General features: G+C 37.9%; 1 protein-coding gene across 10 annotated transcripts in view; it reads right to left on the reverse strand.

Moving 5' to 3' along the window:
• The window catches only part of NCKAP5 (NCK associated protein 5), a 1127143-nt gene that overhangs the window by 740692 nt on the left and 371917 nt on the right, over window positions 1-14534 (reverse strand). Inside the window, exon 1 of one of the 10 annotated variants that reach the window (XM_079135595.1) lies at window positions 3274-3554. The exons of the other annotated variants lie outside the window; for them this stretch is intronic. The gene's annotated coding sequence lies outside the window, so the exon portion shown is untranslated. Of the gene's footprint in view, window positions 1-3273; window positions 3555-14534 lie in introns of those variants that run through there. 10 annotated transcript variants of the gene reach the window in all.

The following is a 14534-nucleotide window of genomic DNA, read 5'->3' on the forward strand; positions in this document are numbered from 1 at the left end:
CCCCAGCTCCCCTGAAGTTTACCCCATTTCTACTACCTATCTGGGACCCCTGACATCACCCACAGAGTGGGATTTAATAATGAATCACCCTTCATTCTTCTTCCTGCTTAAAGTCAACAGGGCCCTTGCTGCTCAAAGTGGAGTTCAAACACCCACGTTTCAGTTTTTCCTGGGAACTGCTTAGAAATGTAGTACAGGTCAAACCTCAGACTCACTGAGTCAGTCTGGCTCAGAACCTGGTCCTGACAAATGTCCAGTTGAGCCTGCTACTAGAGGCTTGAGAACCACATTCTGAGTAGCAAGGGTTTAGACGTCTGAGGTTCCTAAACCTATTAATCATATGGTTTGCAGAGGAGCTTCTTAAACATACCTAATTCTGGCCACGACCTCAAACCCTCTGAATCAGAATCTCCAAAAAAGGGACTTGGGTGTTTTCCAGGCCACCCAGGTAATCTTGAAGAAAGGCAAGCATTAGGAACCCTGGGAATCTAACTGAGAGGGCCGAGCTCTCAGTTGTCTGCTCTCCTGCACCGGAATCTGTGGCCTAACAGATGGAAACACACTGCTGTTCTCATGGGATGATTTCTTTTTCCCTTTGTTTCCTCCCAAAGGCTTGCTACCAAATGCTATGTCCTCAGCATCTGGAATTGTTTTTTACATTCTCTCTACCTTTTTAGGTAAGAAAGAACCTCAGAAGGATTTAAATCCCAATTCTTGGCAGATACTTGGCAGTTCTGTTTAATGTTCTTTGTGTTTTGAAGATAAAAATGTAGATTCTTAGTCTGGCTGGTCTGTTAGGTTATAGCCTTTATGTACTGATTGGTTTGAGTAAATAACACTTTTTTAAAGACTCACAAAATGCAAAGACATAGTAATGCAAATGATGATACTCTAGGATCTAGGAAAATAGCTTTTAAGTTTTTCTGTATCTTTTATAAACTGGCAGGTATATAGTTAATATGGTTGCCTAAAATATTTAGGGCCTTTGGATAGTGCTCAAACACATTTCTTCTTTTGCCTTGGATGCTTATAAAATCATACGGATATTAATACCTGACGGGCTCCGCCTGTGAAGGTGAACAGTGAACAGGTGGACCCATGATTCTTAATGGTAGGAGATAACTATGTACCTCAGGAGTCCTTGTTGGGTGTCATAGAGGTTTGGAGAACATGGTAGTAGCAGGTAGCAGGTAGAAGCCAATTATGCTACTAAACATCCTATAATGACAAGGACAGCCCCCACAGCAGAGAATTATCCACCCCCCAGTACTGCCCAGGTTGAATAATTCTGACACAGACTCAACGCCATTCCCATCTTAATGACTGCCAACCTGTTTTCCATCCACCCAAATCTGGTTAAAGGTTACTTAGTTGGCAGAACCAAGATTTGAAACAATATTCTGCTATCTCCAAAGCTGTGTTCCCACCACACTATACTGTCTCCAACTGCCAGCAGACCAGGGTAATCTGTTCACCTTAATTTATAGGAGGTGCCACAAATTTCAAATTCTATTTTCAGTTCCAAAATGCACTGAATACCTGTTCTTACTTATAATACCAGTTTTGGGTGGAAATTGAGGATTGAGATGTAGGGCAACAGAGAGAGCATAATATACCATAGATTGAGATTTTTATCTATTTTGTTTTAAACAGAACAACCAAGCTCTTCTGAGAATCAAGATATTTAAAGCTTAATATATTTTCAGAGAAAGAAATTTGAGACTCAACTCCAGTACTAGAGGTACTTTGAAAGCAACTAACAATTTCAGACTTGTCTTTCTACTAGATGTGGGCTCTGGAGTTTCCATGGCCTGGCCAGTCCTTGACATACTTTGATAGCTAAATTGTTAAATATTTAAGATCATTGAAAAATGAACCCATAATAGAAACATGGAAAAATCAGACCCTGTTCAATTATAATGTGTTGGCAACAAAGAATAAAAGTAACTAATCCATCAAATAAGGTCTAAACACCCATGCACAAATGGCCAATAGATATAATACTATTTGTAGAGTAGACCAGATACAGTGCAGAGTAGACTACATACAGTCCTTCATGTTTAATTAAAAATTAACTTACCTTTCAACCTTAGATGAGTAGTTCTGAAATATCATGAAATGCTGGTAACTTTTACAAAAAGAAAAATTTGCAACAATTCTAATAGAAAATTTTGTTCCCTGAGGGTATCTATAATCTTAGGACAAATGATTACATATACCCTTTATGTGGAAATACTCTATAGTTAAAATGAACCTCTTAAAATAAAAGGAAACATAATAAATAGGAATTTGTTTTAAAAAAGACTTTAGAGTTTCCTTTAACTGTTTCTTTTGCCCACATATATCAGTCATTAATTATTCTCCATAGAACTTTTAGAAAGTAGAGTCAAATTTTCCATGACATTGCTGAAGGAGAAGCATGAGAAAGGGAACACCTGGGCTGTTCCAGATGCTCCAGATGTTCTGCTGACAGGAGCCCTCCGATTTGACAGAGCCCTTCCTATCTCACTGCGTTAGCTACCTCACTCCATAGCCCACAGGTGGGATGTGGGGACAAGGAAAATCCAGGAGACAGCCATATGGACACTGGGCAAGGAAGTAGGAGCCCAAGAAAGCATGGAAGAAGAGGGAGGACAGGTATGCCTTCCATATTTCACAGGCTTTCAGTTAATAGAGCAAGACACACAGAGAGAGAGAGAGAGAGAGAGAGAGAAAGAGAAAGAGAGAGAGAGAGAGAATTGATGAATGCAGAGAGAGAGAGAGAGAGAGAGAGAGAGAGAGAATTGATGAATGCAGAGAGAGAGAGAGAATTGATGAATGCAGATGGGCTCCAGGTAGAATTTGCCTACCAGACAGACAGTATCAGTTTTATTGAAGACTATCCAAGGGTTAAGATACAGAAAAAATAAAAATTCTCACAAGAGGAGGTGAGAGAGAAGCAAGGCAGAAACAAAAGATGAGGATTATCTGAGCAAATGGGCTGAATATATAAAGCCCCTGGATTTGTCAAATTTTACATTAGTGAAGAGGGAGGATATTTACATGATAATACATTGGATAATTACTTTATTAGTTAATTTCATCATATCTAATGCTGGGCCAGATTATATACATTTTGAATTCTCAGAAGTTTGGAAACACTCAAAAAACAAACAAAAACAAAACCAAAAAACAACCCCAAAGGGCCCCCAAATATTTACTCCAAATGTGAAAAAAGATAAAATATGGAGTACTCATCCAAACCCACTGATTTGCCCAGCTTCATGAAATCACCTGTGGAGTCTCTTATTGCAGAGGATCTGGGAGAGTCTCCTGATTGATGAGTTTGAAACAGGTCTGAGGAGTCTGAGATTTACAAAGTTCTTCTGATAATATTGGGTATTGACCAATGACCTCAGAGGTTAATTGCTAAGACACTATGAAAAATGCAGAGAGTAAACTGGGCATTATTTTTCAGATTTGGTAGGGAACACAGGGAAGAAAGCCAGTTCTTTTTTTTTTTTTTTCCTTACTAAATTTCCCATCAATTTATTTCAAAACAGTATATGTTCTGGCAAGTGAATAACAAAATATTTATTAATAAAAGAGATTTTCTATTCTCAATTATAATTTTACTTGCTATATGATTTTCTGCATCATATAGTATTAGTGACAGCTACAAATTATTCTGCACACACTCTGTACCAAGCACATATATATATACTCTTGATACAGACACACACCAATGAGGCATATGCTATTAGTTTATGGATAAGGATATTTTAGGTGAGTATTCATGCATAAGTAAGTGTATGTGTGCATGTGTGTGTGTGTGTGTGTGTGTGTGAGTTGTGGTTTTAGATTTTAAAAAGTGCAGATATACTAATTGTCCTTGACTGACACAGAAATTTTTACACTCTAATTAATATTCTTATGGTATGCCGATTAAGACTTCTATCAGTTCTTGGATGAATATAAATATTTATACTTCTCTCTTTTTGCTGAAAGGGTACAGTAGTTTAAGACACCTCTGTAAAGAGGGTAAAAGATGAATAGCAAACAATTGACAGATCCCTCCAAAGTACTACATTAATGATTAAACAGCATCATCTGATGACTTACTCAGCAACTTGAAGACAATAAAACATAACTAAATCTGTCAATTAGCATTTTCATCTTCTCTCCTGACAGAGCTTAATGGCATCTGCAAAATGCAATTTCCAACCTAGAGCTGTTTGACATTTTCTATTTCCTCCTGCGCTTCTCTCCTGTTGCTCCATTATGACTGAGAGCGGCAGCAGGTTCTAGTCCGCGGTGGCAAATGCATCACCTGCCATCGAAAGGAAAGCAATTATTGTCTTCGCTAAATCTGGGGATAACGTGGGTCCTGCTTTTCCACTTAAGTGCATAAACAACCAATGCAGGACCAATTTTAAGTGGCTCAACCTTAGCAACAGCAGCTGGGCTATAGTTGATGTCACCTGAGGTGCCCATTAAAGGTGTGGAAAGCTGCCAAAGAAGAATGCATTCCAGGAACTAGGACTTCTTTGTCAAGAGAGCATCCAACCCACAAAAGGGAGAAACAGTGACTTGGAGGATAGAGTATTGAATCTCCCTTTCTGGTTCCAAGGTTTGAGGACAGTGATCTGGGCATGTTAGGGCTGTTTCTCAGATGATCTCCACCTGGTAGGAGTGGATGCTATTTCCACAAATGCTTGTCTTTTCACTTTTCCCTCTCCCAGCAGCTATGTTTAGCTCATATGTTACAGGTATTGACCCTATCTAACACTGACATCTGAACAGTCAAGAAAGGAGATGCCAGGTGGGAGAGAAAAGTGTGCCCTCAGAGAAACTTCAGAGCATCACCTTGGCACTTTGCACCTAATGAGAAAGTCTTAATTGCTCCTAGGCTCTTGTGTCAAGTGCCCCAACAAAACATGCTCAATGTAACATCTCCTATTGAATTTTTAGTGCATCTTTGCCTCACTGTGCTAAAAATTTCTCAGCATCACATATAAATAAATAAAATAATGGTCCATCAACAACTAAAAATTTTAATTTCCTTATAAATAGCACTAAGCACCAAAAGAAGCATCCCATTCTAACTAAATATGGCAAACTTCCATTAACCAGAATCTAGCTACCTGGTATATTTAATTAACCAGAATCAGGTTGAATTTGTAGAAGAAAATAAATCAGTGTTCAAGAGCATATGATGGTTTATCCACAACAACAACAACAACAACAACAAAAATAACACAAATTTACATTCTTTTCTTGGATTCATCTCAGTGATTCAGCTTCTCTCTAGTTTCTTATATAGTGAATGGGAGTTAAGACAATAATCATAGTCATCATATGCAGATATCACTATTGGCATGCTTGTGCTGAAGATTGTTATATTTTAGAAAGATTTTTCAACTGTTCTGAAAAAATTTTAAGAATTTTGGAGTTAATGATAAATAGAAATTTATATTCCCCCATATGCCCTTGGCCTCTAATACCTCAGAGCAAAAATTTTAAGGGCTGCTTTTACCCAGTTGTTGGTTCTACTTCTGGGAGGAGGGAGGCTAACTAACACTCTCAGAGTGAGATAGCATGTTGATGCTCAGTGCAGGGCAGACAGCTGCTGTGGGCAGAGCACACCTTGAGTATATTCATATTGTAGAGCTGTACCACTTGACATCACTTTCTCAGAGGTTCTCCTTCTAGGGAAAATTCTTGTTTCAAAAAACCAGAACTTCCATTACCCAGCAATGGGACTCCTTGCCACTTCATTTTTTGGAATACTTAAGAATCTAAAATTCGCCATTGGTCGTCTGAATTTTCCTTTAATGTTCCCTGGCAGAAGGAACACAAAGCCTTTATAAATTAAGTCTTCCCAGACTTTGCTCGGAAAGTGCAATTTCTATTACTCTGACTAGCAGCTTCAAGAGTTTTATAGGCAATTGGTGGTTAATTCATTTCAGAGTAGCTCTAGGCAAAAAGGCAGAGGATGATAATGTTTAGATGTTTAGATCCTTTTTTTTTTTTTTTTAAGATAAATCCTGGGGTCTTGGAATTTGGAGAGGTCCATTAGTTAGCACATGGTGGACTGGAACAGCAAAGGTTATGGAGACATTACTAGGGCTGAATCTGAAACTCTGCTTGGGGTTCTGAATACATTACTAACCAACATTAATGCTCTCCCCTTCCTCCCATGACTAGGCAAGCCAGGGCCTTGATGAACTTAACAAATAGAGTATGGAGGTAAGGTCAGGCAGGAATTCTCAGTGGTCATCCATTTCTACCATTACTATCCACACTAGCCACACTTTGTCACCTTTCCAACAACCACTGAATTACTAGGAGAACCAGGAATGATGGCAACCTATACTCTTCCCATTGTCCTTCAACATTTTTTGTTTTGTTTTTGTTTTTATTTTTGTTTAGTACCAAGGATTGAACCCAGGGGGCTTAACCACTGAGCCACATCTCCAGGTCTTTTTATTTTTTATTTTGAGACAGGGTCTCACTAAGTTACTTAGGATCTCACTAAGTGGCTGAGGCTGGCTTTGAACTTGCAATTTTCCTGCCCTGGCCTCCCAAACTACTGGGATTATAGGCATGCATCACTGCCCCAGTTTGCCCTTCAACCCTTTAAATAATCATGTCTGAAGAGGTCCTGACTGCCAATCAAACTGAATTGCTAAAATGAGGCTGTCCTGTTACAGAAAACTTCTTAAATCCCTTTTGCCTCCATTCTATACTAGTTTTTGCTTGCAAACACAGTAAGAGACTGCATCAGGTGCTGTAAAGAAGTAAGACAGAAAGAAGGACCTGCAGTATCTCAGGCAGGTAGGCAGATGTGTGCATCTAGCACAAGGCAGTGAGATAAGTGTGACAGGAAGGACCCAACAGTAATGAGAAGGAAAGGCAGGGAGGAAGGCCAGTTATCAATCCCCTTGAGGGATGGCTTATTTCAGGGTTTATGTGTGTGGTCACTGGAGCCATCCTGCTGGCTTTGAAACCCAGCTTTGCAACTCACTGGTTGCTTGACCTTAGTCACATCTCTCAGCCACCTTGTGTTTCATTTTCCTTATCTGTAGAATGGGAATAATAGTAATGATGATGTTTCCTAGTCATGGAAATTCTTAAAGGATCATATGAATTATACTTGTAAAGCTGTCACTATACGAGTGTTAGGTATTTTTCTTGCAAACTGAATTGGCCCACCAGTATTCGTATGGTGGTGGTGACTAAAAGAATCTGTCATAGAGTGCAAGCCACGTGAGAGATGCCAGTTTGGGCACCTCTATGCCCATACTCTTATTTAATTGGATCATCCTGGCAGTAGATAGCATCATCTCTACTTTATAAATAATTGCTCATGAGAGTTGAATGCCTTGCATTCCACTGGTGGCCAAGGGCAATGTGGAGTCAAGCCGGTGACTCCGCAGTTTCCTAGTTCATGCTCCTATCGCTTTGCATGACCTAAGATTATTTCTCAGGATTTGCACATAAAAAGAATTTCCTTCCATTGAGTGCATGTAGATTGTTCTCCAGTCCTAATAGTCCCCCTTCAGAGGACTGACATACATCTTAAAGATAGAATTGTAGTGCATGCTCATTGAGTGTGGAGAGCACCAGATGCCTTCCTAGAAAGTAGTTAGCAAAATTCCTGAATGCATGTGCCCCTCACATTGGTGCAGTCCAGAAAAGAGTTTACTGATATTAGATTTTGAACATTGATGAGAAGAATCAGATCGGTTCCTTCAAACTGTCTGGTTCAGTTTTATCTATGCTGTGAATGGAAAAGGAAGAGTAAATCAAACACATCCATTTACTTAAGGTCACTCACTACCTTCCTTAATGATGGCAAACAAGTGCTGATTGCTGGTTATATGTGTGCATTGTTAAAACTGTTTTGCACAAAGTGTATTTCTCAAGTTTCATAGGGCCCAGTGGTGGAAGCTTGTTGTCATTCCCATCTTGCAGATTCTCAAACCAGACACCAGAGCAGTCACACACTTGCCCAGCTTTTCATGGTACCTGCAGACTGTCTCAGGGGAGCTGTAATACAAATGTAGGCAAGTTACTTTCAGGGCTACATCACTGTGTGACAGTTCCTTCCCCTCTAATTCTTCAGTGAAGCAAGAAATTTTGCTTTAAGCAAGCCAATTGCTATTCTTGACAACAGAAATGGAAGCCAAATTCTGATTCCTAGAGTGCAAGTAATTCTTCCTATTTGGCTATTAATTGAGTATTCTAGGTAGGAGGAGTATTCCTTTTCCATTTGTTTAGTTGCACAAACACAGGCAAGCAGAGAGTGAGGATATTATCATTCAAGTAGGGAGAGAGCTAGAAGTCACTGTGGGGGCTAGGTATGTCACCAAAAGAAAAGCAATTACACAAAGCCCTTAGTCCTATATATATTTTACCTTTACTGTAAATCTCCATTGTAAATCTGTCACTTGTTCTATAAAAAAATATATATATAGACTAAGGAACCATGAAAAAGTTAAATAAAAATTTTAGCCTGATGATATATTGATTGTGCATACATATCTTCACTTTTGCATATTCTATGTGGTCATTAAAAGGGCCATTAAAAGTTAAATTTAAATAATTGTTCACTTCTCACATTACTATTGGAATCAATTGCCTATTATGAAAATTATTGCGTCCTTAAGAATTACTTTGCTAAGTGAAGTAATTAGAACTGATATTTTATTTTCTACTTAAATTGATTTTGTATGTTAATCAGAGTATGGAAATTGGGATATAAATTTCATAAGCAAAATGAATGGCTAGTCAGGCTTCACATTTGACACTTTGTAGTAGTTAGTGTTTTTCAACACCTTTTGCTCCTGAGAACAAATTGTTTGATTGTTATGTCTGTCAGAACTGAGGTAGGTATATGTTTCTCTATCTTACAGAATCTCAAGTGTCCGAGATTCTAAGAATAAAGAGGTGTAGCCTTCACTCAGTACAGAGGAAAATCATACCTTCCATCCACTGAAATAGTCATTATTTCTTAGAGCTTCGCAAGAATATATAGGGAGCATTTATTGAATATCTTGGGTGTGCCTGGTAGGAAACTCTGTAAAATATATGTGTTTTCTATTTCTCACAGTTATGTAGTAAGGTAGTTATTGTTGTTATTATTTTTACAAATAAGGAATAAATTTCAAAGTAGGCATTTAACATGCACTCCATCAAAAAACCTAGAAAGTTTCACGGGGCATGAAATTCAGTCTGCTGGCTCAAAAGGCTGTGCATTTTCTTCCCTTTTGCCCTGACAAGTGAGAACACTTTAAATGAATAGGTTTTATCACCAGATCGAGCTTAGTGATGATTTGGCCCGTTGGCACAGATGTTTTGGTAATGTTTCAAATGAAAGTGAATGCCATCTCCTGGCCTTCACACTTTAGTACAGGGACATGCATAGAACCACAGGATGAACATACTTTAGAAGCAAAAGGCTAAATAATGTTTTAATATACTTTACTGGAGCTAGTAAGTTGGAGGAAAGAGAGAATCAAATTTGGGATAACAAGATGGTAGTCCTGATTCCAGATCAGCTAATAAAAACTGAGAGATCTTGAGTAAGCACCCCATCATATCATGTGGGCCTTGAAACATCTCGTTTGTAGAAGGAAGGGTTAAATTTTTCAGGGAACAATCTCTCTTTTGCTACAAGAATGGCTCATAAGGTTGATGTCTTCTCTAAAATGATAGCACAGCAGGGTTCTGTTAAGGGGAGGCCCATCCGTCCGGACCTGATCTCAATACTCCAAGAACAGAACAGGCACTCATTAAATACTGTCACTCTGATTTGTCCCCATGACCTTAGGTGTCTAGTAAAGAGACGTAAGTGACATTTTTGTAATAAATGCCAAACAACTAAAATTGTGAGATCCTTTAGAGGATTTCATCACAAATCAACAAACTTCCTATGGCATAGCTAGATCCCAGGCCTGTTTTCAATTGTGCTTCCTGCCCCTTCTCCCTCACCTTCATTTTATCATCATAAAGGGCACAACTTTCCAATATGTCAACATGATAGACAATTGTTATTTTCCACACTAACATACCAGGGTTTTAAACTGAGCTGTGCCATTGCTTAGTTATACCTTTGGAACTTCATCAGCATGTCTGTGGCTTTCGTGAATATCCTCATTCACTTGGGATATTTCCTGTTCTCGATGCTCAAAATTCAGGGCAACTTGGTTTAAGATGCAGGTTTATGGAAGGAATAACCAGTAACCATTGTTCTGCATGGAGCTTTGTTAAATATCTGTTATAGGAAGGAGTCCTAATCAGACTTATGTAAGAAAAAACGTTCCTTATTGTTTTTGATTGAAGTGTGTGCCATCAAGTTCATACTAACTCCCAGAATGCTGCTGTACTTGGAGACAGGTTCTTTGAAGAGTTAGTTACATTAAAATTGGGTCATTAGGGGGGAACACTAATTCAATACAACTGGTGTCCTTTAGAAGAGATTGCACACTATTAGAGACACTGGGAAAGTGAACAGAGACAAAGTGGTCTCCTGCAAGCCAAGGAGAGAAGAAACCAGCTCTGCCTACATCTTGATCTCAGCCTTGTAGCTTTCAAAATCACCAGAAACTAAAATTCTGTTCTCTAATTCACTCAATCTGTGATATTTGTTATGACACCCCTAGGAAACTAATACATTAATTATAGCAATAATCATCTCCTTAGATAGTATGGGCCATTCTTATGATGGATGTCATGCTATAGCACAGAAGGCATATGCTTAAACATTTTACCCCCAAAGTTATAACTTATTCTTTAGACTATAAATAAATGATATATCAAATGCTATACTAAGATGCTTAAACATATTTTTTTCCATCAAGTACATATGTTTGAATTTTTTAAGAAGTCTAGATTTTAATGTCAGCCAGTAATAATAAAGATGTTTGGAATATTTAACAAGCATGATTGCAGGAAAAAATGTATTATGTGGGCTTATTGAATTTTTTGTTTGATGAAGTCAAATTTCTAGATTTAAATAATTAGGTTAAGAAAAAAATACACCAATTGACCATCAGGCACATGGTTTATAATGTTGTGAGGTAGTGAGTGAAGTTCTATACAGAGTGCTAATAGCATGCTATATTCTAAGGCTGCCAATAAATGTTCAGAGATGTGGGAATCCTGTAAGAACACACCAGTTATTTTAATGAGAATTCTCCTGGGAAAAGAATACATGCACACAATTCTGTCACTGCATTCTAACTCATTAACAGTGAAATAAAGTACATAGGCATTCAGAGTCTGAGGTCTTGGTGTACATACTAGCAACCTGAATTATGCACCCCAGTTTTCTTACAGCATAGCTCTCATTATGAGTTGATTTTTTAAACCACCATTTATCAGTATTTTTTAAATCTTACAGCCTTCCAGGGAAGGTAATGCAATGAATATCAGTTTCCTCTTTGGTACTTAAGAAAATTGAGGAACAGCTGATTTGCTGAAACATAAAACCTGTTAAGTGGCTTTGTCTCAGACTAAAGCCCAGGTATACCCTGCTTGTAGAACAAAAGGGCTTGGTCACTTTTTCCAAGAGAAGATGCTATGACAGATATCTTTCTTTTAAGGTGCACAGCCACTTTCCTATTCTATATGATCCTGCTATAGCTATATATAGGGAAAAAAACAAATTTCAGTACAATCACTCTAATCAAATTCTTGAGAATGTATTTCCCACCTTCCTTGATTCTCTGTTCCCCTCTCTCATCCTTTAAGTAATACAGAGAAAGGAGAAGTTGTGTACAGTTTTAAAAATGAGTCTGCCAGAAAAAAAAAATTTAGAAATAATTATAAGATTATGGAATTTTTCCTCTTTTGATCTTTAAAAAGAACTCAAGGCTAAGCGACACAGGGAAAAGAAAATTCTATGAAACAGTTCCCCTGGGCTGTGGGTACAGACTTCTGGGGTATTTTTTGATTAAGCACATATACAGTGGGTTGCTTCAGTCTTTGAAGGCCTGGACTTTAGTACAAGGAGAAAAGAATTCCATGGCTTTTGACATATGAGAATCTTTACGTATGTGAAGGGGAGCTAATTGAACAAGTGGGCTGGGATGCCAGGAACAGAGATGGAGTAGCTATATTTTACCCCAACATCATAATACACTCAATAGCAGCCATTAATTTATTTCTACCAAGACAGATGGCCTTCTTCTTGATACCACTGGGGGGGAATAATTAAGAAAAGCTAGAGCCAGAGTGAAAAAGATAGGTTGCCTTTTGACAAGGTGATTCTTCAGTTTGTAATTATTAACTGATAAAATGCTTTGCATGCTAACTTTGGGGGTGAACAGCTCATTATTTAATCTCACTTTCTTTTTAAATTGTTTTCACTGATATTTATTCTTTCTGTCTCATCCCATAAGTAGGCCATAAATTTTTTGAAAAAAAATTTACAACAATGTCAGTGGATACCAGCTATGATTGTACACACCTTAGTGTGGTCTTTGGTTTTAAATACATGATTTCAAGAACAAATCCAATGCACATTGATGATTATCAGGCTATTATTTGTGATGTTAGAAAATTTAATCCCCATTCCCATACCCTTCACAATTTCTCTTCACTAAAATTTCCCAAATGCATGTTCCCTGGTCAGCAAATTTTTATATTTGTAAATTATGCCAGATGGTATATGTAAAAGATGGCTGCTAGTGGAGCAAATGGGAGGGATTTGAGACTTAATATCAGACCACATTGATATCAACAACAATTGATATCACACACACATTGATATCAACATTGATATCAACAACAATCTGGAGTTGACCAGTATGTATGTATGTATTTACAGATTAAAGGTTAGCGTTAGCCTTTTGTTTTGGAATGAAAAGCATTCCAAATGAATGAAAAGCATTTGGTGTCTTCACCTTGAAGAACATTCAAAGAATTCGTTTCCCTCCACAAGTTCTTTCTTTTGGCCAAAATAAATTTTACCAAAATGTCTCCTGGTATTTCAAATATTGGAATGCTTAGTCTTCTTCTTTCCCTCTTCCTTTCTCTTCATTCCAAACATATTTATTAAGACTTTATTGTGGCATGGCCAGCCACTCAGGAGGCTTAGATAGGAGGATAATAAATTCAAGACCAGCCTCAACAACTTTAGCATTCAGTGAATTCCTGTCTCAAAAAAATAATAAAAAAATTCTGGGGATATTGCTCAATGGTAAAACATCCTGGGTTCAATCCCTAGTACCAAAAAGGCCCCCCCAAAAAACACTTCATTTTGAATTAAGTTGGATCCTCCATAATTGACAATATTACATTTTTTGACTTAAAAAAAAATAGCTCTGGACCGCAGATGACATAGCATGGAGAAAGAAAAGTGAGAAGGATGTGATTGTGCATGCCTGCAAATCTGGGGACTCCAAAGGCTGAGGCAGGAGGATCAGGAATTCAATGCTAGTTTCAGCAGCTTAGTGAGACCCTCAGCAATTTAGCAAGACCCTGTCTGAAAAACAGAAAATAAAAGAAGATTTAGGGATATAGTTCGAAGTAAAGCACTCATGTGTTAAATCCCCAGTATCAAAGAAAAAGAAAGACAAAGTGAGATATGGTTCCAGTTCTCAAAGATCTTTATAATCTAGTTAACATGCCAGGCAAGAGGTATCGAATGATCCAAAACAACAGATCTTAATAACCATAACTTGAGTGGCACAAAATAGTAAAGGCAGTGAGAATTCAGAGATGGTGATAATTCCTACTATGAGAGTAGACTGGGATTTCTTTGTGGATGGAGGATTAATACTGATATTAAAAGTATATTTGGTAAAAGATAAGACATCGTAGCACCTAAGCATTCCATTTCTCAGGTCTTATTGCACCCCTTTTTTCTTCTGTATTTGAGCAGCCAGCTTGCATCCTCAGGGGCATTTCCATACTACCCAAGGTACACTGTCAAAACATTTTTACTTAGAAACTATTCCATTGTCACTTCATACAAATGATTTTAGGTGTTCACAGGTCTTTCCACTCAGATTCTTAATATTAATCTATGACCTATTAAAAAATATTCAATTCTGTTAATCCCGATTTAACTCTGAATGAAATCACTAAGACCATTGGGCCAAATGACTTCCTTGCTGCCTCCTAATGCCACATTCATTTACAGAAGAACACTTAGTAGGGTGACATAAGGATATAAGATGTCAGAATATAGCCAGGTGTGTTGTACATGCCTGTAATTCTAGGTACTTGGAAGGGTGATGCAAGAGGATCTCATGTATGAGAACAGTCTGGGCAACTTAGATAGATGCTGTCTCAAAAACACTGGGGGGTGTTCTGGTTGCAGATGTAGTTCAGTGGTAGAATGCCAGTAGGTTTTCTATGGTATCACAAAAGAAAATACAAGTCCAAATATAAGAAATGACCAGCCATATCAGACCCAGTACCCATAACCTTATAACCCTGGAAATGAGCAGTAGTTCTTAAATTAATTATTTTCTGTATATCCATACACTTGAAGGATATGACTCTACTAGCAAGAACTCCTCTGGCAGTGCTTCTAAGCAGTG

This window comes from Sciurus vulgaris (genome assembly GCF_902686455.1).
Source record: "Sciurus vulgaris genome assembly, chromosome: 3".
NCBI lineage: Eukaryota > Metazoa > Chordata > Mammalia > Rodentia > Sciuridae > Sciurus > Sciurus vulgaris.